The sequence below is a fragment of the Chrysoperla carnea genome, chromosome 1 (genome assembly GCF_905475395.1).
Source record: "Chrysoperla carnea chromosome 1, inChrCarn1.1, whole genome shotgun sequence".
Classification (NCBI taxonomy): domain Eukaryota; kingdom Metazoa; phylum Arthropoda; class Insecta; order Neuroptera; family Chrysopidae; genus Chrysoperla; species Chrysoperla carnea.
The window spans coordinates 109,800,592-109,826,665 of NC_058337.1; the positions used below are offsets into that span (position 1 = coordinate 109,800,592).

Sequence of the window (26,074 nt, forward strand, 5' to 3'; positions counted from 1 at the left end):
TATTGTTGTTATTTATAATAAGAAATTCGTTTTAAAATAGGTCAACGTAGGATTATTTGATGTACAGTTTATAGGATTTATGTGTTAAAATGTGAAAGAATGGATTTACATTAAAGATATAAATTGTGCCCCAATATGGTAATCATGAAACATCCAGTAAACTGAACAATTATTTCATGTAATCTATATTATCTAGATGTAAATATACGGGCTGTTTTATATTCATTGGTTATTAGACAGTAAATGATTGTTCATATTTTATGGTTTTAGCTCGTAAATTATCCAATATGTTCCCCAATATTGTTAATTGTTATCGTAAACAACATTCTTTTGATTATCAGTTTAATCTTGTATATTATTTCTCTATTGTTACGTTGAATGGTAAAAAAACTGATTAATGCATTGTTATACGTCATTTTCACCAAATTTCGTGATAAAAAGTCCTCAACTATGAAAATATTTGTGAAGAAAATAGTTACTTGGCGGCATGATCTTATCAACAGTTTCTCTAAATGGATTCCTGATGGTTTAGAGTAATAATTGGACTCAGTAAGTGGCACCGCAAGGTACCACGCCCATACCCACCCGCAAGGTAGGTAGGGGCGTGGTAAAAAATTTAAAGTTTTGAATTTTTGAAAAATAAAAATTTTTTCATACTTTGGCCGAATTCAAACAAAGAATTACATTTGCGATTTTTTCCCATACGTTCAGGTATTTGTTAGTATATCATTTTGTAGATAAATTTTCGTATGTTGTACACATGCTGTGTATATATGTAAGTACGTTCATATGTAGAAAGCACGTATACTGTTTGTAAATCCTATCGTTAGCCATTTGTATTATATGAAGTAAGAAGAGTTCTTACAGAGGTTCTTATGTACAAAGCAAAGAGGGATTGTATATGTGTATACATGGACCCAACCGGTCAGACTCATCACTTAAAGTTGTACGTATGCAATACTAATCACACACGATAGCACATAATCATAATACACCATAACACACAGTACACATCCCCTCTTTGTTTTATACATAAAACGTATATAAAAACTCTTCTTACTTTATACATTTATATAGCTACTGAGATAGTTAACAATCGGTAGGGAGTACGTACATACATTCGAAATACATACGTGTGAAGTATTGATCAAACATTTCAAGATTTCTGATCAAAAATTTGTAATCGTCTGATCAGATGATTGTATTTTTATTGATTTGATAATGAATATGCATTTTTTCATAATTAATTTCCCAGATGTCCATCAATTGAATATACCTCAAGCCAACATCGAAAACGCGACAAAACACTTTGTTTAAAAGATAGTTCTTCAGCATATGTTGGGCGTTACATAACAAGCTGTTTTATCTACTTTTTGAAAAAAAATTACGATCGATGCGGACATAAAAAACAATAAGTTTTAGACTCATTGTAATAGTCCGTGTAAACAAAACATTAACCATTTACTTTACTTATCCAGCCGTATCATTTAAACTATTATATTTTTCGTACGAATAAATTTTAATTATCATTTATCCTTGAATAAAAAATGTTACATTACCTATTTTGGTTTAACAATAAATTACACTTTTTTGGGTAAAAAATATGTGAATATTTAATTTTTTTTTAAAGTTGTTAATAATGTTATCAACATAAATAAATTATTACGAACCTATTATTATTATTAAAGATTAAAATCTTTTTTTTTTTTAATCCAAATATGTTTTATAAATCCGAAGGTCGTATAAATTGAATGCATCCGCTATTTTTCATTTTTGACAATATGTGTGCTACAATTATCAATTATAATGTATCTAGTATTTCACACCAGTGATATATTTATAAATTACTTCATAATGTGTGACTTTTAATGTAGTGATTTTGATAATAATCTTAATTCGGAGAGTCTAAATTGTTACGTAAACTTTGAAATATGTTGTTGTAGGTGCTATTCAAAATAAGTTTTGTTAACAACTACTTCCGTACCAGAAAACCTCAAAAAAAGAGAAAATAATTTTCATGGTTCGGATCGTGTAAATCAGTTTTGCACTATGTCATTTTCTGATATAAATTTTCAAAATTGATAATTTACAAGCAAATACGAAAAATTATTCTTGTTTTCATTATTTTCAAGCTAATAAGGCAATCATCATTTTATGTAGACCAGAAGCCAGAATTCAAAATAGGTAATTTAATGTGAATTTCGCAGGCTCTCACTCGAGCTGCTTGGGGACATTAACCTGGTCGGGTTTCACTGACATTTTGTTTAAAGGCACGTCTTGAAAAGAATTTAAAGTGGGTCAATCGTATACAAACAAAATGAACAAAAGCAATTATCTATTTAGTACTAAAAGATTCTTCTCCTATGACTACTAGGTGTTGTTTTTGGCAACAAAGTATGAAAAAAGTTGCGGTTTTTAACCCCCGAACTAACAAAAAAGTGTGTGTCTGTGTGTTTGTCTGTCTGTGGCATCGTAGCGCCTAAATGGATGAACCGATTTTGATTTTTTTGATTTCGTTTGAGAGGTAACTTAATAGAGAATGTTCTTATATATGTTTCAAGTTCGAGTTTAGGGTTGTCGGAGGTTTTAAAAATTTTGTAAATTTCACTTGTCATTAAGAGAAAAGCGTCAAAAAACCAATTTTTAAAATCTAGGAAAACCAACAATATAAGTAAATTTTTATGGACACATTTTACTTGGTTACAATGCCTTTAAACGATTTTTTTAGTAACAAAAAGTCAAAGTTTAAATCTAGCAGTAATGCACATCTTCGTCAGCTTTCTCGCAATATTCTACTAAGGGGATAAGTCCCTCGAACTTTTTGTTCCAGCTGAATTTCTCTCGCTTTCAGAAAAACAAAAAACTTGTTTGCTGGAACCAATATATAATTTATGCAGGCTTTACTTAAGTCCAAATATCAGCATTTTCTCTCCGGTAATAATCACATTGAAGTAGGTTAAATTTAAAAGTTCTGGATCGGGCTCTTTGTCTAATACATATTACATAGTTTATAGTTAAAGCATTAAACCTAATTCATGTTAAACAGTACTTATTATCTAATCGATTTTGTCATTAGCAATGATTATGATAATATATTTTGGGTGATAATTCAAGCGAAGTATACCTAGTGTGGCACATAATAAACATATGAACATACGCCAAATATTATTTAAAAAATATATTATATTTTTAAAGCCTATAATTTACTCAGTGTATTATATAGTATAGATAATGAACCCATACAAGGTCTTTCATAGTATTATAGTATCATATTATCTACATCTGCGTGCATATATGATGTAACTCAAATACTATATATGGCAACCAATGAGTCGACAACCCCTTCCAAAAAAAAAAGTGTGGAGAAAAAAACAATCTAAAAACATTACTTCCTAAAAAAATTTTTCCTTTTTTAATATACACTATAAATGGGAAATGAAACAAAATTATGAAATAATAATTCACGGTACTTCCGAAGTAATTTAATAATATAAAACCTGAGTATTTTCCGAAAAGATGCATTTTAAAACTATTCGGAGACGATATTCTCACTAATTTCGTTAAATTGGCCTTCTTATGATGAATTAACGTCTGTTATTTTTTAATAAAATTAATGAGAAAATTTTCGGCCGAAAATTGCATGGCATGCGACTGACCCTTGGAACTGACTAGAACATAGGTGGATCTCTTGACAGGACACTGTCAATTGAACTACCACCTTTATAACATGGGGATCTCTGATGATTCCACTTATAGAGAGGACGATAAAACATCCTAACATATTATTTGCAACTACAGAAACAGGTTGGGGCTGTCAGTTTTAGTTCGAAGCCTTGGCTCCATCATTCCTGGAAGTAATCCCATCCGAGAAGCTGTGGACTTTCTATGTGGCGTCAGGTCTCGATAAAATCCAATAGCTTCATCTTCAAATAGAGTGATAGTTCTTAAGGAAGGCACTGAGGACTTTAGTCTAGTTGCTAATAACCCATTTTCAGTACCTCTATTTTGTATTACTATTATTATTGTTATTCTCTAGGTCTAGGGCAAACTATTATCATTGTGTGTTTTGATAGAATATATTGGAAGTAGAAACTACTTGTAATGGTTGATGAAACACTTGCTGACGAAACAATGGTAAAAGAGAACGATCCAGCTGGTAATATGATGGTCATGGTCGAGTTAATAATGGTATAAACCATATATACAATATACACACACACACACACTCCTACACCTACAACTTACACACACACACACACTCCTACACCTACAACTTGACTATCTGGTATACAGAATGCATTATACACATACGTTTTCATATGTACTTGAGAGTGGAGAAAGACAGACGACGGGACCGGAAGCAGGACGTAAGCATTGTCAGCGAACGAGCTCAACATCTATAATAAGTACATACTTCAACGGTATATTATATAGTTTTTATTTTTTTGGTTATTGTTTGGTTTTAAGAGCACCACTTACGTGTATCTACCCTATACCTCTGTCTAGGATGTATCTTATAAGAACTATTAAAGTTGGGTTTTTTTATTTTTTGTCTTTAAAGTATTATCCACTTATTGAAGAAAATTTATGATCATGCTGAGGAAAACTTTTTTAAACAAAATTGGAAAATATGTGTGTCATTTAAGATATAAATTAATATCCCTTGTGTGCGACGTATTTTACAGTCAGTTATTTTTTTTAAAGGTTTTGTTAAACTTGTAGTTTTGTTGCTTGCTTTTACGAATAAATATTATAGTTAGTGGTTAAGTAATTCTCTTAAAAGTGTAGGAGTATTTGTATTTCTCGGCCTAACCATCAAACGTAAATATATGTTGAAAATTTTGATTTCGAAAATCGGAACTATTACAATAACTTCCTTTATGGAAAGTTAAAAAACAATCCTCTACGTACAATAAATGTTAAATTTTTTGCTTGTTATGTATGTACAGCTTTGTTTACACTGATCAACTTAAACCCTTAAAACTTTTGGTTTACGTAAAAACGAAGATTTCAGAAATAATTTTTGAATTGTTGCCCTCAAAAGTGAAAATGAATATAGAATGATAATAAAATTGTCTAAGTTGTAGAGGATGTTACACAGTTGACCATTTAAATTCCATTATTTTGTTTTATAGATATAAATTGTTAAACTTTTTTGAATTTGAATCAAATGGCGGGCTAAAATTTAAAATACTGTTGATTGATTAATCGATCCAATTACATGATATTACTTTTTATTCATAGAGTAATTATGCATATATATATGTGTGAGTCGCGTCATATAATTTTTATAATAAATTATTCAAAGTTTTTCTCTATAAACCCAACATGATTGATTAATATTTAAATACGTGTCAACAACCTTTTTATTTTAATTATCCTAATTATTTTGTCATTAAAATTTATAAACAAAGTATTTGATTTTTCTGCATCGTTATTTTCTTGTTCCTATTTTCATTTCAAAGTTTATTCATAAAAAATTTGTTTTGAATGTGATCCTAAATATTTTAATATCGCCAAATCATATATCTGTTTTACACCCTCGACGAAACAGAAGGGGTGTTATAAGTTTGACGTTCATGTGTGTCTATCTGTGGTAGCGAAGCACGGGTGAGCCGATTTAAAAATGTTTCTTTTTTGAACGATAATTTGATAGAAAGTGTTCTTAGCTATGTTTCAAGAAAATACGAAGGTATTTTCACTTCAATGCAGTCATTATCGGGATGAATTATCTAATCGCAAAATAGCGTATATCTCTTGTAGAAAATTACTTTTATGTAATTCATACCCATGATGTCTACAATATAGTTGAAATACGTTTGTATAATTTAAAAAATTGATCTAGGCATTGGGGTAAATTTGAAACTTTATTTCAAATACTTATCGGCGATCTCGCTTGTTATATTTAATTTTAATCGCTTGTTTAATTCGCGCAATTATTTGTAATTGATCACACAGCCGCTGCCTGGATTCGAACCCGCAGCCTAAATCTACATAGACAACCGATTAAAGTCTACCGCTTTAGACCGTTCGGCCACTGAGGCTCTAATACGAGACATACAAGGTTAAAATTTCCATAAAATTAAAATTTTCGTTTGATCTAACCCAAGCTTTTACCGACATCCGGAATAATAACAAAATTTTTAGTATAATAACACACAAAAATGGTGTTTCAAAATAAAATCTTTCGTTTTTCCGAATAAAAAATGTTTTGGGTTCACAAAAATGAAGTCACAAAAGTTTTCCTCCTTAAATCATCATTTGTAAGTTATTTGTCACAACAATATTGATTTTACAAGAAAAGAAAGTAAAAGTGACCGCACTAGCATATTTTTTCAACAATGATGATTTAAGGAGGAAAACATTTGTGACTTCATTTTTGTGAACCCAAAACATTTTTATTCGGAAAAACGAAAGATTTTATTTTGAAACACCATTTTTGTGTGTTATTATAGTAAAAATTTTGTTATTATTCCGGATGTCGGTAAAAGCTTGGGTTAGATCAAACGAAAATTTTAATTTTATGGAAATTTTAACCTTGTATGTCTCGTTTATTTATTCATTTATTCTCGAACCATTGGAGTTTTGTCGTATTTTCTAACTCAGGCAATCTCACACCTTCGTTTATTATAAAAATTTGTGAAAATTTATCCTATATAACACAAATAATAAATACTTCGTATGAAAGACTAATTTAAATAATGTAAATATAATTTATTATTATAACATGAATATTTATGTGATTTTTATTTTTCCTTGTTTGGCCATAAATATTATACTTTGTTGGAATAAATATAAACATTTTGAATTGTTTTAATTATCATTATAGTGTGCATGGTGCCATCCCATAAAAAAAGATTAAACAAGACAATGTTTTATTACTTTATGTGGCATAATAAGGCTCTGTGTAGAATATGGGGCTTTTGCTCATATAATTATTGTAGTTGTATAGGTTAGGAACGTATATGTAATATGTCATTGTTATTTATGAGTTTCTAATTTAATAATACAAGTGTTGAAATTTTATTTCAATTTTTATGAAACTACGTTTTTTTTTTTGTTTCTTGCTGTTTCATATTTTGTTGATTTGTTTTTTTCTTTGATAACACATTTTTTTATTATAGATGTACGTAGCTGTACAGTTTTTAACGAAACAAAGGTTACGAAAATCGACACCTTTCGTAGGAAATTCGACTTTCAAACATGTCATTATTGCAATTAATCGAAAGAAACAACGCTAACTACGGAAAAATGATTCAGCCAAAAGTTATCAAGGACAATAGAGAGATAATTGTTTACAACGAACACTGTTTTTCCGTGGTTAACGCCACAAATGATTTTTTTTCCAAACAAGCACTTTCGCATATTCAATGGGATTTATTCGATTTTGAGGGAAAATTTTTTTGCAAAAGAATTGTTGCTTTTTATTTGAAGACCATCTTCTTACTAACTTAAAGTATTCGTCTAGATATCATCAGCGATAAATTTGAGTTGACTTTTAGACATTGCAGAAGGCCGTGTTGAAAAGCGTTCCTACGAATCTTCGGATATTCGTTCCTACGAATACACGTTCCCACTATCGTTTATTTGTCAAATAATCGTTTATTAATAAAACAATAATATTCAGTCTTGTGACTTGAATCATTGATTTATGGGCACATAGAAGAAATCGTTCTTACGAATCTAAATTTTAATGATAATGCTGGTGCCGGCAACTGAGTCACTTCTATAAAACTAATGTAATAGTTTTTGGCTTTGGACTAAAAGGACGTTTACATTTTAATTAATTATCATAATTAGAATTTTCATGGTAAGAACTTGCAGAGAATATATAGATGACAAATTTTATTTAAGACTATCAATATCATTAACGACACATACTTTTATCTACCTATATAAAATATCTAAATACAAACGATCTCTTAGTAAACAGAAAAAGATACTGCTGTATATAACTTTCAGTTTATGTCAGTTTAATCAAAGACATAGTGTGTAAAATATAGATCTTTTTTAACGAATTCTTATGAAAAAAACTCCATCATACTGGTTTTGTGATGATGATCAAATTATGTAAGAATTTTGGCTAGGTTGTCCATGATTAGAAGTTTTTGCAACAAATTTATTGTAAAGTGTCCTTATCATGTCTAGAGTCAGGAATGGTATTTAAAAAACATTGCAGAATGGCTGGGATGGGAAAGTTTAGATGTTGTGTCAACAACTTTTTCTCTACAAAAATGTTCACAACCAGGAACTTCTCTTTCAGAATACTTGGAAAATTTGTAAATAAAATTGTATTACCATTCCTTCATTGTGATTGATGAATTATCACCTATCAAAAGGCTGAAATTTTTAAGCAATTGTCTTTAAATGTCGTTTATATCGTAGGAGTTTTAGGCTTACGTTTTATCAAGACGTTGTTACATGTTTTCTTGTTAACGATGGTGGATTCAGGATTACTTTATCGAAAGTAAGACCGTCTTTAATTATCTTCCATAGTCTTTTAGTATATAAACAGCATAACAAATAGATGATTATAATATGTTTGTTTAAAGCACTATACTTCAATTAATTGTCTCATAGAACTTAACAGGAAAATGCTCTTAAAATATTTACTATATAAACACACACTGAAATCCGCCATCGTACTTATTTAAGACTATTAGACCGTGAGCCCATAGTTAAGTGATAAATTATTCTAGATCTCTTAACTTCGTTTGGAGGTAGAGATAAAAAAAAACCATTGGTCATTAAGAAAATGGAGTTTTTTTTTAGATTGAACTGGTCCGAATTACTGAATTTGCCGAACATTTTTTGTCTAGCGTATGCGTTTATAAAATTTCAATTGACAACTACATACGTGAGAAGCTGCTATTTCTTTCCTGCTATTTTTTACGTATTGTGTTGTCAATGCCTTTCTTTAAACAGAAAAGATAAAAATTATGGAAAAATTACGAATATCGAAATATTTTAAATATGATTCTGAATTTTGGTACGATGTAATAAAATCCGCACCTTCACACTCTTGTTAGATATGGATCTCATTTCAAGACTGCCAAGCAGTAACATTCACTAGGATTGTTCAAATATATTTTTAACCCCCGAACTAAAAAAAAAGGGTGTTATAAGTTTGACCGCTATGTGTGTGTGCCTGTTTGTCTGTCTGTGACATCGTAGCGCCTAAACGGATGAACCAATTTTGTTTGAAAGGTAATTTAATGCAGAGTGTTCTTGGTTATGTTTTAAGTGCGAGTTTAGGATTCAGCACCCGAAAAAACTAAAAAATTGGCAATGATTTTCAAAATCGGCTCAGTTTAGAAAATACTTTAATGAAAAATATAGTTTAATGGAGAGTATTCTTAGATATGTTTAAAGTACGAGTTTAGGGTTTCGTACCCGAAAATTTTGTCGGGTTTTTTTTAAATTTTGTAAATTTCACTTGATTGAATATAAAATAAGAGGTAACACAAAAAATCAAACGGAAGAAAGGCGTATGTCCGAGTTCAGATTTTTGGTACCCCTCAACATATGGTACCCCTCAATTAGAAAATTTTCCGAGTTCAGATTTGTTCGTAGATGCCTCCCTCCATTTTAGTCGTATATATAATATGGTACACCTCAATTAGAAAATTTTCACTTCGCCATGTGTTCACGGTCTCTAAACTTGTGTAATATAGTTAAATATACGTATTCTATATGGTATACCTAAGTGTATATACTTGGAGATCTTTTGTTGAACAAAAGATACATTGAAATTGTATATTATTACTCCTGGACCAATATAGTATTTCCATTCATTTTATTTGTGAAAGAGATTATGTATTATATGTTATACTACTTGTAGATACTATACTAAGGAATACAGAATGTATTCCTTAATACTGTTCCAAGAGCATTAGCTACAACGAATTATGGTTTGTTATATGTAAAATTGTTATTCAAGTATTATTATTAGGTATAATATATAATGATAATAGGATTTTATCCACCATTTTACACCTGTATTGTATGTACAAAATGTTATAAAAATGATATATCATGACATGAGAATTGATAATATATGCCACACCTCCCTTAAGATTGATGGACAGAACACTGAAATTTTACAGTACCCTGTAGATTCTAAATTTTTCTGAAAGAATTTTAGTCTTTAAAATAATTATTCAAATTAAGATCTAACATCATTAGTAATCGGATTTATGTAATTAAAAATCTTTTTTTTTATCTTTAAGTTACCAACAAGGTTATAATAATTATAATACTGATGGTAAATTTTACTATCTGTATGGTACAGCGAACAATTATAATAGTTTTTGCAATTATCGATATCAGTAAGCCTGTTTTTACAATACTTGGATAGCAGTATTTATCATAAAATTCTCTCCGTGTAGAAATACCGTTGGATTGCGGTAAATAATTAAAACCGATAGAACTAACACTGCAGCGCTCGTCATTATCAAAAAAAATGTATTATACTATCAGCTCTGATGGTAACAGTTACTATCATTGAGTGTAGGATTTATCGACATGATTTTAGCGGTTATCATAAATTATGATAAAATTTACGATCTTTAAGTTACCAACAAGATGATAATAATTATAATGCAGATGGTAAATTTTACTATCTGTATGGTATAACAAATATAATAGTTTTTGGAACTATCGATATCAGTTAGCCTGTTTTTACAATACTCGGATAGTAGTATTATATCATAAAATTATCTCCGTGTGCAATTTTTGCTCTATTTCATAAAATTCGTTTAAACTGCGTAGTTCCTGCTTTGTAACTTTTTTATTATATTAAACCAACAAATTCCAATTTCATTTTTTTGATAATATTATTTAAAATTCAACAATCTTTGTTCAAAAGTAATGTATGCATAACAATATAAATAACACCAATTAATTCATTAAAATTAAGACGATAACAAAATCCAAAAGCACATACAAATATAATACTTGCGTACAGCACCGCAACAACTTTTTACCGTATGATAATGACAATTACTTGGCAATTCGAATAAATTTTATCGCCATAGTTCTAGGTTTTCACTGCAGTTTCCACTTATTCATTATTTTAGACAATAACCAGGCTCTTTTTCAACGATCTTTCAACTGATAGCTCATATATTCGTTCCTTTCTGCTTCTATCATACAATTTATTCAATGTGTTCAGCGGAGCCTACCAAATTGAATCGAATATTTTCCCTCACTTTTGTCAAAACTGAATATTTTTTAAACTTTGTCATGTACACAAAAAAAAAATATTTTCTTACCTTAAAAAATTTTTGCCTTCTAAGATAAAAATTAGAGACTGTCTTTCTTGAAGAATGTTTTTTGTCATCAAGTAAATTTCTTTTCGCTCTAAGAATATTTTTTCAATTTAAAAAGAAGAAAAAAAATTTATATAAAAACAAGTGAAAACAAACAATTGACTGAGTTAATTGTTGAAATACCATGTATAGACAGTGTTGATGACGCAATCGTTTGTTTTTTGACGTCACGTAAATAAAGAAAGATATCCACTCTTAAATAGCCCCACACCCATAACTGATATTCTCATATTAATACATACTATTCTATTATATACTATTTGCATCTATTTAGCGCCCTCGTGGGTAAACAATGATGCTTACAAGAAAATGTTTCAAACAAAAAATGTTTAATGTTTTGTATCCTACGGACCAAATACCCAATTGACCCATCTTGCTCATTTACAAACTAGACCTCACTTTTTACGTCCTGAGCACGCTATAAAAATTTCAGCCTGATATCTCTTTTCGTTTTTGAGTTATCGTGTTGACAGACAGACGGGCAGACGGACAGACAACCGGAAATAGACAAATTAGGTGATTCTATGCACACCTCTATACCAAAATTTTTTTCGTAGCATCAATATTTTTTAGCTTTACAAACTTGGAACGAAACTTAATATACTATGTATATTTCATATATACATGGTATAATTATTATAAATTGCAAAAATATTATAGGTCCGAGAGAGCTTTTATTTTCTGAACTGAAGCAAAAAAATTGAGGATCCTTTATCATTCATTATCTAACGGTTATCAAAGATACTCCTTCGTTTACATCGTAAAGCATTTCAATATCAAATATTTACATTAAAAACAGTTATGGAATTTAATTCCTTTTTAATAACGTAAGTCAACATTTTGTACTACTCCTTTTTATAATATGTTTACTTTTATAGAATATTTTAATAATTTGTAACGGCGATAAAAGCGGGATGGGGTAATATATGTTAAGGTGGATGAGAGTAATGTGTACTCATATAGTTACATTCATTTACATTTATATTCACATAATATTATGTATGTATGTATATATTTTATGGAAAACTTCCATTGGAAATTCATAGAAAATATAGAGCATGGTAATTATTTGTGGTGTTTATATAAATCATGCAAAATTTTAAATTATATCTTTATTAGAAATAAGAAATTGGTCATGTATGGTACGTAGGTGAAACACTAGCATCACTGAACATGGTGAAAGAATGAAAGCTTTATTAGTACAAGATCCGAATTAAAGTCGACCTTCACCCATCTGTTTACCGAATGAAAGTTATTTTTTATGAAATGTATAATATTTACAAATATCCCTGTAATGGGTATTTTCACCAAAAGTAGTCTAGACCACATTTTTTTAGGCAACCCATTGCAGGGATATTTGTTAAGATTATATATTTCATAAAAAATAACTTTCATTCGGTAAACAGATGGGTGAAGGTCGATACTAATTGGGATCTTAGACTATATTCAAAACTATAGTTTTGAAATCTAAGGAATCAAATAGGCTATTATTTCAAGTATTAAAACTAATTTTAATGATAATATAAAACCTGATATATTATGAACTAGCTGCTACCCGCCCGCTTTGCGTGGCGTAAAATATACCCGCTTTGCTGGGAAACATTCCCACTTGCACCCCTCCCTCCACATTTCCTCGCGTTGGATAACATTTTTGTAATGTACACGTCATGCTCTTTTATTTGATACCCCACTCAGGTATATTTGTAAATATTCGATATTTCCTTCCCACTTTCTCGCTACACCTTTCTACCCTCCGAAGGTTAAAAAAATTTCTAAATGTAATTTAAAACATTCTGACCAAGTTTTGAACTATTAAAAGCCATAATTTAAAAATATGAATTTTTTATTCATGAACACCCCCGCAACCCCCCTTGTGGGTGGAATTTCGTAAAATCCGTTCTTAGCTGACCTTTACTTGGCAAAAGGAATATTCCTGCCAAATTTCAAGTCTCTAGGTCTTATAGTTCCAGAGATATCGTGATGAGTGACTATCTATATAGATCTATAGAAAGTCTCCTATATATATATAGAAGATTTGATTTTCTCCATCTATGATCATCATTTGGAATCATAAATAAAAGATTTCTGTAAAAATTTAAAAAAATTAATGAATTTAAATAAATTTGTGGTCATCTCTTTTGATACACTCAATGAATGATGCCTATTTTACACTTAAAAAAATTGAAAACTATGCGTATATTATTTCAGCTATGTAAAATAATTTATTCGAGTGTTATGGAAAGGGGATAAGTGAGATCAAGAGAGCTGGAGGCTATAAAGTGGTGGTTGTTACTTTGAAGCCCAGTGAAACGGGCGGGTATTACGCTAGTTTTTTTCTATAAGTAGGATGTTGTTTACATGAGTTCTTATACATATTCCACAAAAAGAGAGATATACAGGGAAACTTCATCAAATTTTAATCAAATCTTATTAAAAGTTGTTTTATTTAAATAAGCCTTCATACAAAATGATAAATAAGCTTTTCAATTGGATCTATGTGAGAATTATAATACTAATTGTACACTTTTAACTCAAAACAATAATTTGTTCATTTAGTGTATATGAGTTCATGCTTTTGCTTTTTTCTAAACTATTGAACTGAGTATTAAAAATTTTTTCTTTTTTTTTCAGGTATGGCAAACACCTTTACGATATCATTTGGAGTAATTATGAAGATACGCATGTTTTAATACTTTTCGAATTACAATGAATAATATGGACATCAATGAGTTTATGAAAAAACTTATTTGGCACTACTACGAAAAGAGAAGGATTTTTAAATAAAGCATATCTATAAGGTACCAGAAGAAGTTTGAAAAATCTTCTGAGAAAATAAGGTGGAGCGTAGACACTCTTTGACATTTGTTGCGTCTTTATTTACCTTTAAACTTTACAGTATCTTCTTAAAGCTTTATTTTTAAAATAAGCTACACCGAAATTCCAAGCTACACCGCACATCGTTATAGATTTGTGGCTCATCTACATTCTCGCGACTGGGCGAGGCTTGTAAAGGTATTACGTTTGGAGTGTTCCTTGTCCTAGCCCCGCTGACTTTACTAAATATGAATCCACTCAAGTACCGGCGAGTATCGTTTCCACAATCTCGTGATTACTTGTGTAGTTCAGTAACTTTTGTCACTTGTATACAACAAAAATTTGGTTATAACGTACAGAGTGCGTTCAGATGTCAGTCCTAAAAATGAGATGATAAGTAAGACGAGAATGTAATGTTGTTTCAGTTTGGCTAACTGTTGCTAGTATAATTTGCAAAAATATTGACTTCTATATAAGGGCTTATATATTTGTACGATGAATAAGGCTTACACAAACTCTCTACGGGAATATTTTCCTTTTTTTTTATTAAATTTTTTTCTTTTTGAATGATGGTTAAAGGTTCAAAGAGACATACAAATACATTGTTTAAAATGCATATTGCCTTCCGCCATTTAACTTCCCACATTTGGCAAACAAACATTTCTGCTACGATACATACAAAGTTTCTCCGAAACTTTTCGTAGCTTCTACACAATATTATATTAATAAAGTTATGTATTTACTAATTATGATATTCAAATAATTATTATCAGAATGTTGTTATTTCTATAGAAACATTTAATTATTTTAATATCTAATTTCATATTATTTTCATTATTATTTCAAACTCAATTAGTATCATTTTAATTTTAATGTTTTTGAATAAGTCTATGGCCAGGTGTATAATTTGAGGATAATTTCAGAATGACTGATAATTTGCGATTTTTGCATTTACTATTGTATTATTTTCCTATAATACATAGTTTAGAAAAACGGATGTCTGTCAAAGTAAGCTTTGTGCGTGCGATTAAATTTAAGCTTATAATGAATACTAATTTTAAGCTTGTCGCAGTATTAAAAGCTTTCAAGATTAATTCAATCACTTTTTAAATTTCTAGGCGTTTTGAATTGATTGTCAAATGCTGCGCCTGGCTTCAAACTTAAAAATAACAACTATTATTATTTAAATTATATATTTATATTTTTATTGGATCAATTCCTGGTACATTTTAAGTACTGATATGAGATAAATATAAATTTATGTAATATTATTTCATATTAATTAAATGTATCATTTTACAAATAAGTTTCTAAATTAAATTTACTTTTGGCTGATAAAGAAATTGTTTAACTTCCTATTTGTATTATACATTTGCTGTGACGCGTGGCGATGACTCGAGTTCCATGTCTTTTGTTCACCCAAAAAAGTGCTCCAATGCGTCTAAAGAAGTTTTCACTTCAAAAATTATTCGAAATCCTAATAAAATTTAGTTAAATTTCAAAATATTCAAAGACTATAGTTTCGTAATTATATTATCGAAAGGAATAAAGACATTCAGTAATACCACACTTGTAAATGAACGTATAACTTGCATGAGTCATGTTATACTAGAAATTTAACAGTACGATTAGATATACAATATCCTATGAATAGATCGACACTATGCTAAATATCTATTCATTTGAGTAAAATTAACGTTTAATTAATGATTCATGTAATTTAGACATATATACTACTAATCAATGTTGTCTTGAATACATAGGCGTAGCTAGAAGAAAATTATTTAGGGCAAACACAATCATTATTGAAATGGTACCAAAACATCGTTGCAAATTTTGTGCTGTTTTCAAAATGGATTTTTTTTTTCAAAATCGCCTGAATTATTGACATGGATATACGTAACTCGTCTTCTACGAAGCGATACCTATGCTTGTACGGTGAGTAAGATGGGTGAGATGTCAGGAGTTAAAAATGATTAACATTTTACTCTATTTTCCGTTACCACATGTATATCAATCAGAGGCAACAAAAATGAAATTTTAGAAATAAAAAACGATTTCTCAATTCATTTGGCTATTGTAAACTTGTTGCCGTTTTTTGTGCTTGACATAAATTAATTTTGTCCTATTCGACAAATAATTAAAAGTTGTCCAAGCATGAAAATCCAAAAACTACATTTCCAGTCACGATTTAGGTTCAATTTTCATTTAATTCTGGGTATTCAATCTTGCAGAATTTGATTACTTTGCCCGATATTTCGCAGTGTTAGAAACTTTAGTCAAAATTTAATATACCATCCTAATATACAGACTGGCTTATGCAAAGTATTAGCTTAATGTGGAGCTAAAATCACAGGTACTTTGCAACAAAATAAATTGAACCTTTACACTTTACACTCCACAAGTTATTAGTATGAGAGCGGGATAGCCAAATATAATATCATAATAGCATCCTAATCATAATTTTGACCTATTTAATTATGAAGTTTCAATAGTTTTAAAATATGGCTCCAAGATTTAAAAGTTTTAGTACATATTTATTTATTTACTAGCTTGATACCCGTCCGCTTCACTGGGCTTAAAACTAAAAACTACCGCTTTATAGCCTCCAACTCTCTTGATCTCACTTATCCCCTTCCCATAACACTCGAAGGGATTGTTTTACACAGCTTAAATATGCAGTTTTCAATTTTTCAAAGTGTAAAATAGTCATTATTCATTGAGTTTATCAGAAAAGATGGCCATTAATTTTTTGACTTTTAATATCAAAAATTTTTACAGAAATCTTTAATTTATGTTTCAAAATGATGATCATAGAGGGAACAGTAAAACTGTAGATTAAATTTAATTTTTTAAATTATTATTATTATTATTTTTAAATATACCTTTATAAATTATCGTTCATGTGTTATTCTGATGTATGAGCTGCATTATTGTTCAATTTCATTCAAATCGTGACGTACAAACATCCTTACTTTCACATTTATAATATATAGAGATAACGTATTATGGGTATAAACTTCTTGATGATACATTGACATAAAAAATTAACAAATATCAAGAATTAGGTTATGCGTGAGTTTGTCCAATTAAAAAACATCAAATAAATTCTATAAATTCCTTAAAAAACAATAAATATGACGTTTCTGTTAAATAGACTGTAATTAAAAATTAATTTACTTTTTCAATAACAAATTAACAAGTTTAAAACTAATATCGTTAATATTAATACACTAAGCTAACGAACTATATAATATCATGTTTGTAACGAAAAGACCATTTGGTCACTTTAACGATACTGTTAAACATAATAACAACATATGGTCACTATGGTATCAGTGAGTATATCTAGATAATCATATTAATGGTTGTTGTTAAGGCTTATTAGCCAATTAAACAAATTAACACTTTAAGTAGGGTAGTTACAATGTGTATTAAACCATGTAAATTGATAATATTTAAAAAGTAATAATTCATCATAAAATCATTACACTGAAAAAAGAATTCTTAATATCAACCGATATGAGTTTGTCTCAACATTAAAGCGAGATCAAATATGGCGAATGGGACCACGAATGTGATACAACTACCGGTTTGAGTGACATAAAGATATGTTATTTTAATTTATATATTTGCTTTATTTTCACGATTATATATTAAAACTAAGTTCAATTTTATTTTCCATTAATAAAATGCATGACTTTTAACTAAAATCAATCTCTATCATAGAAGTAATGGTTTTGTTTATTCAACTTCAGTGATTTTGTATCAATAAATTCATATTTTAAATTCAATCCCATTCCATTGTAAATACAAACATTTAGTTGTACTTGTTCCAATCATTTGATTATTGTTTGAAAGTATTTTACTTTATTTCAATATGAATCGGCCAACTTCGGGATGAAGTTTTCATTATTTTAATTTTTTTTCAGTTCAGGAGTATTTTTGTAGCCTTTTTTTTATCTGTGTAAAAGTAATCGATTATGACAATAATTTCCATATCAGGGTTAATCGTAATAAATATATACAGTTACTCAGAGTGAGCTATGGAAACCAGATACAAAAAATTATTCTCGATTTTCGCAACTTTTCCAAACGAGCTTGTTTTCCTGACAAAATTCGAAAAAATCGATTTCACTTAAACCTGTGATTTATGAAAAAAGGAAACAAAAAAGTTTTATACATTATTTCAATTTTGACCAAGGAATTTTTCTCCTCAGCCCTTGGGAGGTGGAATTATTTATTGAATGATAGTTTCTGATTATCTTAAAGATAGTTAAAGCTGCACGAATACAAAAACTTAAGCAATTTATGGCCATGAACAATTAGTTTATTGAAGACATCTAATAATAAAATAAATTATGTGGGAATTGAATTACTGCATACAAGTTAATAAATTTGCTATTAAAATATTAAAACAGATGACTACAAAAACTACGGTTAAGTTTTAAAGTTTTAAACTATTTAAAATTTTAAGATAACCTATGTACCTATCTAGGTAGGTATTATAAAGTTTATGTGTTCAAATGTACAATGAACATTAAATGTCTTAAGGACAAAAGTTATGGTGTTATTACTATTACATTTGAAATCATAATAATACCAATCATAAAATAATATATAATGCTTTAGCCCAAGAGCTTGAACCCAAATTTTAATTGCGTGTAGGAGGCTTTGCATTTAGTTTGCCTGAGGTCCTTACTTTTTCTACGACGAAATAACAGATGATATAAGGTGAAATTGCACCATCTTTTGTTCTAACTCCTTATCCATATTTTCGCGGATTATACTTGCCAATGTTAGCGGCGAAGTGAAGCATACACTAGCACACTTTTGGCTTACTTCACAAGTACCTTACTGCTATGGCTGGCATAGAAGTAGCAACAGCTCCTGCGACACCTTTGTGTCCAAAAAGCTATTACAATTAGCTTCATGTTTATTACTAATAAACATGAAAATAAACTAAATAAAATAAACTTAAACTATACAAGAAATAAACTTTTTTTCATAAAATGATCAGAAAAAATTAGCTTATTTGGCGAAAAAACGTTTCGTAGGTGAAGATCTGTACTCGCCTGAGTTCCTCGTATTGCCTTTAACTCGGGTATTAAAAACGACCTTTGAGCGAAGCCGGGTAAATCGAGGAGAAGTCAAGCGACACACTAAAAATACCACCTCAACATTTTCCTTCCTAACCCTCCTTCCTTCCTCCAGAGATATTGTTCTAACAGTTCTATTAGAATACCAAATAATGGAAATTTACTCAGAAAATATCCAGGTAATACAAAATTCTAAGACGAAATAGTCCGTCCACGTTCTCCGACCAGATACACAGCTGACGAGGCATAGTTAATAATTTGTTTTAATTTTTAATTTTTTTTTTTTTTTTAGGAAAGGGTATAATAGAGTGCATAGTAGAATAAAGAATTCGCTCACATTCTTTTTTAACGTCATTTTCACCGTTAGTATAATACTAATGATCTGATGATAAATTATAGATTTGATTCTTATAAAATAAGTTTTCGTAATATAAGTCGAGAACTAATAAATCCTTACTAGATTATAGTAAGAAATTATTGGTTGCTGTTGGGTCTGGTGACATTAATGCAAGAAGTCAAACACGGGATCAAATTTGGCAGGTCTGGCTCCTTGGTGTAAATGTATAATCAGTTATGGTGGTTATATGACATTCATTAAATTTTAATGGTTAATTTATTATGGATATTAATTTAGTTTGTCATACATAAATACTACTAAATTATTAGTATTAATCTATATATGTGTAAATCGGGGAAGGTGATAGTATGACTATAAAATTTAAAAGAAAGTATACTTCTGGGAAATATATAGTATGGAGCAGAAAAATGTGCGCTTTTGAAGACGCTTGAAAATAAAAATTATCAATTTTTGAAATTTATAGTTATTGAAATTGATATTTAATTGTATTTTTTACTACCTGAGAATACTTTTAAAAAACATTTAAAAACATTACATAAATTTCATTCCCAAGTGAATTAAAAAATTTAGCTTTTCTAAATATTTTAAGCTTGTAAAGAAGCAATACGGAATAATGGAGCGTTTTTGTTTTACAGCGTTTTCGAAATCACACACTTTCCATTCTGTATATTGTTTATTTTTTTTGGTTTTGTAAATTGCCGTATAAAATTATTTTTAGATTTGGTATTCAACCATCTTCTTATAGGAGAAAAACCCAAATACATATCAATTTTCAGCTTAAGATGTGTAAAACTTTTCGTTCCATGTTAAAGAAAATCCAGTATTTTAAATTGCGAACAAAGCAGCATTTTGAATACATGGTTATTAAATAAATAAAGAAAACCTTTGTCAAGTTTTTCTATGTATAAAAATTACAAAACTAGAGTTTTGCCACTCTTACCCTAATAGTATTAAGTGCGATTAATTTATCTAATAATGATAATTTATTTCTATATTTTATTAGTTGTGTGGATGATTATAAACTTTTAAGATTAAATTGAAAATATTATTTGAAGAATTTTCTTTATAATTGGAAAGTTAAATTCCATTAGGTTTTATATTCTCAGAGAAAATACGATAAATTTTCAAAGGATATTATCTTCTTTTGAAATTTTTTGAATTTATACTGATTTATTTGTTTTACGAAAATACTTTTAAAAATGAGTTTAAAACGTTTTACAATAACTTGTTGAAGGAAGCTCTTCTAGGATGTATAGAAAACTTCAAGAGTTTTGGAGAGGGTTTTCGGAACCCCTTATCTACTCCACATGTCTAATTATTTTTTCGATTCATTCTTGATAGTAAGCGAATCAAGCTTTTACAAATAGTCGGGTATGACTGACTCATAGATAAAATTATTTTCTACGTTTTAGTACAATAAAAACTTGTCCCTCAAATAATATTTTTTATTAAAATTTTTAATTTAAACAAGTGAAAACAAACAATTGACTGAGTTAATTGTTGAAATACCATGCATAGTCAGTGTTGATTTCTTTATTACACATACAAACATGTGACACATACATAACTGATAATCAAGTATAGTACATATATAAATGACTTTATAGTGTTCTGCATTACCGACCGACATTTAGTGTATAGTTTGTACACATATTATAAAATTTCCGCCTAATTGGCGCCCTCACGGGTAAACAGTGATGTTTACGAAAAAATGTTTCAAACAAAAGTTGTTTAGTTTTTGATGAGGAACATTTTTTAAATCTAAACTTTTGTTCTATCTCTAACGGTTTATAAGATGGGTCCTACGGACCCAAGACCCAATTGACCTCACTTTTTACGTCCTGAGTACGCTGTAAAAATTTCAGCTCGATATCTTTTTTCGTTTTTGAGTTATCGTGTCCACAGACGGACGGACGGACGGACAACCGGAAATGGACTAATTAGGTGATTCTATGAACACCTATGACAAAATTTTTTTCCTAGCATCATTATTTTTAAGCGTTACAAACTTGGGACTAAACTTATAATACTATGTATATTTCATATATACATGGTATAAAAATGTATATTGTATATATATATATATATCAGATACGGCGGAAGCGATGGGAAAATCATGAAACCACAAACTTAATATTCATTGTCTTCCAAACTATATGTGCATGCAAAATTTCACCTCAATCGGAAACCGGGAAGTGGGTCAAATTTGACTTGCAAGATTACACTCATTACAGACAGACATAGGGATAGGTAAAACTAAATAAAAGCTTGTAAAATGAAAGGACCTGTATTACAAGGGAAAAGAAACAATTAACTGAGTTAATTGTTGAAATACTATGTATAGACAGTTTTGATTACTCACATCACATTACACATATACATGTCACACATACATAACTGATATTCTCGTATAATACATACTTTACAATTTGCGCGTTTTTTACATTTATACTTTTGTTCTATCTCTAACGATTTACAAAATACAACTGACCTATGTTTTAAGCGTTACAAACTTGGGACTTAACTTAGTATACCTTGTTATATATTACACATATACATGGTATAAATACTGACAATATCACCTATATAATAATTTGCAGTTCATTTAAAATCTCTGACAGTGAATACTAAATTATTCATTCGATTTCAAAAGCCCAATACACAACATATTTTATAAATTAGCATTTATAGATGTTTTAAAACATGTTCAAATATCATACATAATGTACTTATATAACAACTTGTTAAACTACATAAAGCATGAAAATATGATATTTACACTCGTTCAACTGATCATTAAATCAATATTAGTTGAATGATTATAAATCATTAGCCTATCATCTATCAGTTAGTACCTATCCATATATCAGATTGCTGTCTGGTTGTACAATAGTTGTCAAAGAATATTCTTTTAATTATTTATGTGTTTGCATGTTTATTTGTATATTTTCAAAATTTAAAGTGTTATTCCAACATATTGATTGATTATAAATGTTTTTTAACCCCCGAACTAAGAAAAGGGGTGTTATAGTTTGATCACTATGTATGTGTGTCTGTCTGTGGCATCGTAGCGCCTAAACGGCTGAACCAATTTTAATTTTTTAGTATCATTTGAAAGATAATTTAACGGAGAGTGTTCTTAGCTATGCTATTTAAAGTGCGAGCTAATGCTTCCCTACCCGAAAAAACTAAAAAAAATGGCGATGATCTTCATAATCGATTCAGTTTGGAAGACATAAATAATTAACATATAAATAATTACTATGTAAATGGTCAAATAAACCTGGCTTAATTCATTTTGAAAAGTGAAATGGTAAAATAATTAAGTAATTCAAAACAATACTTCAAAAGAACAAAGTCAACTCAAATATTTCAATTTCAATTAAAATATTTCCAAAAATTTTTCCCAAAAAATGAGAGCTCTCTAAGTATCCATTTCATGTCCTTGTTCATCACTTTGATATTGGTTTAAGAAGGAGTGTTATTATAGTTTAGAGTGTTTATTTGTGTGTCTGTGTGTTTCTCAGTGGCAACGTAGCCCCTAAACGGTCGAACTGACTTGATTGAGAATATTTTATAGCTAAGTTTCCAAAAATCGGTTTCAAGGAATCAATCGCATTTGTCGGGGGATTTTAAATTTTGTAAATTTCACATGTTTGAGTTGGCAACACTCGTTTGTTTGATAATCGACTTCATAGCCAAACAGTTACTCATGAAATTTGACTGTTAAGTTTTTTTATAAGTAAATTTTTAGAAAATCACCAAAGCAATAATTTATCCCCTGGTAATTTTATTGTAAAACTAATATTTACAGAAAAATTTACGATTATTGATTTGACATATTTTTTCAAAACTTTTTTTCCAACTGCCGTGTTTTTATCTCAGTACATCTTGCATAGTAAGCGACTATTTTAGCTCTAAGCCCCACAACTCTGTCAGAATAAAATTCATCATCTGGGAAGTTGAATAGGTAGACAGTCAGGCACGGACTCTCAAGAAAAGCTTCTTTACATTGTTGACAACCCAAATAACACAAATTCATTTTCTGGGTAAGTTAGCCCAATTAGAGAATCTACGTAAAAATTAGAAAATTGGAATTAGGTAGAATTTATTTGTTTAATAAAACCTACTTATGAAATTTTATATTTTATTTCCATTCTTATAAAACTGGGCGTTTCTCGATTTTAATTTTACTGTACTTTTCCTGGATAATTCACTCTGGATAATTGAAAAATTAACACAACTAAATTAATCTAGGTACATAATTTACCGTAGAAAATTCAGTCCAGGTACAAAATTTAACGTAGACAAGTGAAAACAAACAATTGACTGAGTTAATTGTTGAAATACCATGTATAGACAGTGTTGATGAAGCAATCCTTTGTTTTTTGACGTCACGTTAATAAAAAAAGATATCCGCTTTTAAATAGCTACACACACACTGATATTACCATATTAATGCATACTATAAAATTTGCACCTAATAAGCGCCCTCGTGGGTAAACAGTGATGTTTACAAAAAAATTTTTCAAACAAAAGTTGTTTATTTTTTTATAAAGAACATTTTTTACATTTAAAATTTTGCTCTATCTCAAACGGTTTACAAGATGGGTCCTACGGACCCAAGACCCAATTGACCCATATTGCTCATTTACGAACCTGACCTCAGTTTTTAGGTCCTGAGTACGCTATAACATTTTCATCTTGATATCTCTTTTCGTTTTTGAGTTATCGTGTCCACAGACGGACGGACGGACGGACGGACAACCGGAAATTGACTAATTAGGTGATTCTATGAACACCTATACCAAAATTTTTTTCGTAGCATGAATATTTTTAGGCGTTACAAACTTTGGACTAAACTTAATATACTATGTATATTTCATATATACATGGTATAAAAATACATAAATACGAATAAGGTCCCTTAAGTACTGATTAAACAAATCAGTAATATTCTAATTATTCTAAGGAATACATTATAAGCAGATGGTCAATATATTCTATGTACCTCTGTGAATTCCCAACATACACACACTTTACTTTGTAGATGTTAATTCAAATTCAACAGTGAGTAAAATAATTTATGTAAACCGATTGACCTCTTGATGAACATATAACAATCGAACGAGAAGATGCCTTTACACTACACAACAATCTATATATATATATATATATATATATATATATATATATATATATATATATATATATATAACAATGTAATATATTAGAGTTGGTAGTATATAACATGAAATACTCTTAATCAAGTTAACATAAACAAGTAATTCACCTACTAGGTATTTTAGAATATAGTTTTACAAGGTGATTTGTTTGCTTAACACGGAATTGTAGTAGTTGATGAGATAATATACGATAGATCCTCTTAACAGGTAAAGGTCAATCAGAATTTACTCAAGGCATAAATTTTTATATCTTGAAAATATTCTATGAAAATTTCGAGGAATCCAATAAATACTTTTCGAGTTATTCAACGATGAACCGCGGGCTTTCCGACGCTCGAAAGCAAGTTGCAACATTTTTACGGCGTTTTTTCAAAATTATGTTTTAAGGTCGGCGACCAAAATCATTCAAAAACCGTTTGGTGGATGTGAATGAAATTTATACAAAATTAAAAATATATTGAGCTAGTGCCCTATTGAAGAATTTTTGTTATTTTCAAAACTTCATTTTTTTTTTTTAGCAATTTAGGTACTGCAGTTTTCTTTCTGAAAATTCGACAGTAAATTGTCTAAAGCCGACATTTTGTTTATTTACAAAAAAAGCTTAAATCAAGCACTTGATTAACTATTAAATTAAAAAAAGGGATGTTATAAGTTTGACTGCTATGTGTGTGTCTCTGTTTGTTTGTCGGTCACATCGTAGCCCCTAAACGGATGTGCCGATTTGGGTTTTTTTAGTTTCGTTAAGAAGATAATTTAATGAGGAGTGTTCTTAGCTATGTTTTAAGTGCGAGGTAATGGTTCCATATCCGAAAAAAACTGAAAAAAGGCGATGATATTCAAAATCGGTTCAGTTTGGAGAAGGCTCCAAGGCAAAAGGTATACAAAAATAAAAATTTTTTTGCAAAAAATATAACTTCAAAATAATGCATAAAAAGAAAAAAATAATGATTTAGTGAGAGCTTTACTTCTGCTATCTTTGGCGAATGTACTCGAGGCGGATACTTCGAGAGAGTGTGGATGAGGGATTAGACATAAATCGTGGATGTTAATTTTTCTGATACACTCGTACTTTCCTCACCATCATGTATATTCACGTAGATTTGATTTATGATAACAATTACTATATGTATTTTGTTTACTTAAACTTAAACTCTATCAGCATGGATCATGGTGGTCAATAAATTATTATTGTTTCTCTATGAATTATATTAATAACCAGCCGTGGCTTGTGGATATGCTCTTTGGGGGCCAGAACTATAAGCTTCACGTTCAGTAAGTAATTGCGTT

At 29.4% G+C, this 26,074-nt stretch overlaps 1 protein-coding gene across 6 annotated transcripts in view; it reads left to right on the top strand.

The window, feature by feature from the left end:
- The window catches only part of LOC123296626 (fasciclin-1), a 451,184-nt gene that overhangs the window by 73,432 nt on the left and 351,678 nt on the right, over positions 1 to 26,074 (top strand). The window lies entirely within an intron of this gene.